We start from the raw sequence: 5,420 nt of genomic DNA on the forward strand, positions 1-5,420 counted from the left end.
CCCTGATTTCCTAAATGTTATATAATACAACCGGTGTTTCAGAGATTTATCGCTAGTACTCCAACGTTAATTCATCGTTCAAATTTGCTACAAAGTTCCTTTAAGTAAAAAGGTTGACAGATGGTAAAAAGGATGCAGGTGAGTAGTGCTAGAAGATATAAACAATTTTGTCTATCCCCTAATTCTGTAGCACTTTGACACATCAAGATCGTTTAACCCTTAAAGTGGCATTAACGAACTATCTCGCCACTTTAAGAGACTCTTATTTTAGCATTGACATTGCCCAGATATTGTGTAAAGTAGATTTCTCAATGGAACATATTTCCTATACTTTTTAATTTGCACCTGCTGTAAATCGGGAGAAAGCCTAAAGAAAAAAGGCATTTTTGATGGGGGTTTCATGATTTCCCTTCAAACTCCTTTATATCTGGGCTCGACGGTATTTTACACTGCTTTGCAGTCCAGATGAAATTCTATAATTGGCCGGATCGGCCTCAAGGCCCCTGATGGATTCGGAACACACCACTTGATAGCCGTTAAAAGAAGGCGGTACTGAAGAATGTGGTCTATATATATATATATTTTTTTAATTCAGTTCTCTTGAAATGACTATGAACAAAATATATGATGCCCTTCTCTCGTATATCCTACCTAGACGTGGAAGTAAAACTTCAACCACAGAAGAGTATTTTGCCTAGAATATTTTAATTTTAATAAAAATCGATTTAAATGAGCTTTTTCATTTTGATTAGTAATAATAACAATAATAAGCATCGTATATATAAACCTTGGTTAACTACCTTTCCGTTAATATCAACAATAAAAAATATACGATGTAAGTTATATCAAAAACTGGATCTCTGGTCACATTCTCCAAACAATCATTTTCAAAATCATCACTCTTATTTAGTCTAGCATTACAAGAGTAACTTAATATCATTCATTATCTTTTTTTTAAAAGAAAACTGCATCCTTTTTAATAATCTACTCATTATTCATCACCGATACCACAGAGTTTATACTATAAAAACTGGGTTAAATTACGACGCTTAGCTGTAATCAAGGTCGGGAGATTGAAGAAAAAAAATCTCGAATTCATCAGTTTGAATACAATAGCGCAGTATATCGTCGAATTCAAGATTAAAATTGAAAATTGTTCAGTGATTAAGTTTATTTTCGTGAGGAGAAAATTATACATATGTAGATGCCCTCCGTACCAATGTGCCAGGATTTACGTTACTATAAACATGTCTGAAATTAGATTGAGAGCTCTATGTTGAGCAAAAATACAAAACAGTGACATTAATGGGTGGGTCAACGGTACATGAGGCTCCCCAGGACCATGCGGTAAACGGGACCCCATAAATTATTGAAGGCTCTCGTTTATTCTTAACTATCACATGTATGCTACTGAAATGATTTCTTTAATTTATTCATAAATTATTATTTTTTCATTATTTCAGAGTATTCGTTAATTTTGAAATCAATCCTTTCATTAATTCCAAAATTAATTCTTTCCTTAATTCAGCCCACTAGGCATCAAGCTATACACAAGCCTCGTAGGCACGTCTAGAGGTGAACAAGTTTTTTGTTCAACAAACATTTCAAAGTTCAAGCGCGTTTCCTGCGAATTTCCAGAAGTAAACAAACCTCCTTCGTATTTCTTCACCTCGTACACATTCCTTTGCGGAATTTCATAATCATCAACACAGTCAATCATGTACCGCATGAGAATACTTAAAGAAGCTGATATTATGATGTCTACTACAGAGGTGTATTTGGAGGGAAAAATATTTTCGCAAAAAAATTTAAATATCGAAAGGGAAAATAAAATTTACTGAAGTAAGTGGAATCTCTTTTTTTTTTATTAGTTCAAGTTAAACGTAATACCTACGTTGGAGAAGTCTCGACGAAACTTCTTGAAAACATGACTGGGTTTTCTGAACCGTTCTCTTTCCAGGCCTAATGCTTTAACTCCATTTTCTTCAGTGTCTTCCCCTTATCAAGATTAATTTCATTTTTTAGTTGGAAGCTGGTTCCATTTGCCCCTTCAAGGAGGCAAGTTGAACCTGAGGCTGATTGTGCTTTAAAATCATTCATAAAATGATAATTCATTAATGAAAGAACCTTAAACAAAGGGGGATAAATCATTTAAATTTTAAACAGCTGAAACATTTTATTATTTTGGTATACAAAGCTGATTAACATCAGAAAAATCACAATGTTTATTAAGAACTTCAGTAAGTAGAAAACTCACAATCTAATAATTCCCCCTGCCCCTGTAAATACTAACCAACATTAAATTATATGAAGGCAAATGAGAAATGTGAATTTTCTCAGACATCAATCTTGAGGGGAAAGGACAAAACGTCATCACCTATAATATGATACTTTTACCTCGTTTGGGCTATTGAAAGGTAGATGTGGTAACGATTCCTTTTCCAAATTTTGCTTCCTAACGACTCTCAACACTTCAGTTATTTGCCCAACAAAAATCTCTCTTGCTTTTTCATTTGTGAACTTGACGAGAACCCAGTGACAAACCTTTGTTTCTGAAATGTTTTTTGAGATTATGTCCATGAGGTTTCTCTCGTTTTTCCTCTATTTCGAGATACTCCTCTTTAAAGTCTGTAGAAACAGCTGGTGCTGATTCAACAGCTTTATCTCTTTTCTTCACATGCGTACTACAGGTGATGAAACTAATACAAATAGGTACGGAATTTTTGTAAACGCATTGGGTTCCATTTGCCCCAACACATGTAAAACGTGAGGGAAAAAAAGTGTAACTCTCTTAATTCCTACTTTATCCCAAAGAGATGTCATAATTATATTTAAATGACAGACATAAATAATAAGAAAGGAAGAAAAAAAAATATATATATATATTGACACAAAAATGAAATTGATATTAGGCCAGCTCGCACTTTCAGAAATACTTGAAATATAAAGAGCACAACGGGTAGAGCGACATGTGATCACAAGCCTAACTCCTCCATATGAAAGCTCCTTGCAACCTCGTGTGAGCAGATATCGTATTAATTACATTTTTACTGAAAAATACAGTAAATACGAAAGAGAAAAATTCCTCGAGAAATCGTTCCCAGAAGCTAACTGAATTTTATAAATCATGTGTGGTTCCACTTACGTTAGTTTACCTTACCTCTTATATGCTAGTATTTTAATAAATTTCTGTTAATTTAAAAGTTTTTTGATGGTTTGTAACTCAAAACTTTTGTTTACAAAAATTCCTTGACCCCCCCCCCTCCCCACAGACGCCTTTTGTGCCCATTCCCCCAAAAGTCGATCCTGCGAACGCCCTCGGTCTACCACATGGTCCGTATTGGAATAGAATAGATGATTAGATGGATATCTTTAAAAACCCTGATGATCCAAGAGACTGGTGATACCTGTCAATTGAAGCAAAGAATGAACATGGATTTTTTAGTGGCTCCTAGAAGAATAACATCCCAAGTGTGGGTTCAGGACATTCATTCCGAATTTTCATTGCATTTCTTTACGCTCCACGTAACGTTCAATTCTTGCGTTAATAAAACGATGTTTTCATTCGAGTTTGTGTGCTAAAATACTGGAATTGTTTATCAAACCATTGTTTATATCGGTTATCCCCAAGTACGGGGACTGCTCTTTAGGTACAACATGAGATAACGACTGGTTCTATATTCCCTAGTTTATTAATAGCAAAAAAGCTGACGTTGGCGGCGGAAGCCCTCGGTCAAAAGTCCGACGAGTATAAGTCTTTCATCGACGAATCACTCACTAGCACGTGGGTTGTTCTTTGGACCCTCCCATCACTCCAATAAGATACAAAACTTCTGTCATCGTTTGGAGGTGCCAAAAATTGATACTATATAAGAGGTCGATATAAGATTGAAAAGAAAAGATGGAAGTTTTTTTTCGTTTTCTTTCCTAAGGTCGATCGATTGACCTTCGTGTAATGACAGCGCATCATCGCTAATCATCGTTTTTCGACCGAGATTTTTTTTTTCTTTATATCATGGTTCACCACCACCAAGGCTCTCACATAAACAGACGGTAAAAAAAAGCAAGCATATATATTCGGTGGGAAAAAATACATATCTGTCTGCTATGTTGATAGTAAATTGTGCATTCGTGAGAAGAAAAAAAAAAGACGAGAGACGAGGCAAACGAACGTTTTTTTTTTGGTTTTTTTTTACATTTTTTTATTATTTATTTATTTCAATCGTTTCTGATAAAGATAGACAGAGTCGCGGAAGTGCGCGCAGAAGCTAAAAAATAGTGCTATTCAAGGCTGCTTTTGGTCTTGCTACGCAGCAGCTAAACCGTAGTATGTAACACGATAGCTTTTGTGTGTGTGTACAATCTTGGAAACGCCCACGAGGTCATGTTTCTCCGTTATTTCCTTTCCAAGACTTCGAAGAAAGTTTTCTGGTTATCACTGGACATCTCATCGAAATCACAGGCATTTCGAGTAATACTCATTCCAGTTACTCATATGTTATCCGGCGTGATATCCCAGTATCCTTTACATTTTTTTTTGAACGATTTGCGTTTTATTGTATGGTCATGTATGATCAATACGCAGGCGAGACTACGAACGGTTTTCTGCAGTACGAGCTGCACGAAACCTTAGAGCTGGCAGGCCTTCGGGCATCCACCATTTCCATTTTGAAATACGGAACACAGATGATAGCAGCATCAGCATAACAAACCCGAGTGGAGCCAATTGTAAGATGCTCGTCTACCACCTCGAAGATTGCTGTCACGGTAGTAGGTTCAAACCCGGAGAAGAATATAGATAAGATATTTTTTTCGCTAACGAGGTTGAGGTGACCAATAGATGGCCCCTTCATTTCCCACCCAACTCCTCTGGTTGGAAATTGCGGAGTTGGTGTGCGGTAAAGTAGGGGTAAGTAGTCCAGACTACAACAAGTTTTTTTTTAATGACACAATAAGCTGCTGAAAGGTTTTGCACCTCAGAGAGAGAGAACCACTGCAATAAACCATATCAACTTCCTTCAAAGAAGTGGAAAATACAAAAATCGACTCGACGAGGATGGGATTCGAGCCCACGCGGGCAGAGCCCAATGGATTAGCCGTCCATCGCCTTAACCACTCGTCCACCTCGTCACACGCTAAAAAGTTATTGCATTTTTTCTAGAACGAAATGGACTGCAGTTTATCTAATTGAAAATGCGTGCCTGAACCTATTTATAAAGACGATGATAATGCGATCGAATTGATCTAAACGTGCTCGGTTGGGTCCAAGTTGAGAGAATCGGGAGACCAGAAGTACTTGGACGTCTTGGTCATTTGCTTTCTACAATATTCAAGTATTTCAGTGTCACGTGACATGTCAGACTGGGTACAGTAGATTATCAACTTTGCGTTCTTCGTACTTTTCGGCCTGGTTAAAAATT

General features: G+C 36.6%; 1 non-coding gene across 1 annotated transcript; it reads right to left on the reverse strand.

The window, feature by feature from the left end:
* Positions 1-5,048: 5,048 nt before the first annotated feature.
* TRNAS-GCU (transfer RNA serine (anticodon GCU)) lies at positions 5,049-5,130 on the reverse strand. The gene has a single exon. It is a non-coding gene; the product is annotated as a tRNA-Ser (tRNA).
* Positions 5,131-5,420: the final 290 nt, after the last annotated feature.

This window comes from Pholcus phalangioides, unplaced genomic scaffold, assembly GCF_987345545.1.
Source record: "Pholcus phalangioides strain wild (caught in Gottingen) unplaced genomic scaffold, Ppha-v1.0 ptg000015l_1, whole genome shotgun sequence".
NCBI classification, from domain to species: Eukaryota; Metazoa; Arthropoda; class Arachnida; order Araneae; family Pholcidae; genus Pholcus; species Pholcus phalangioides.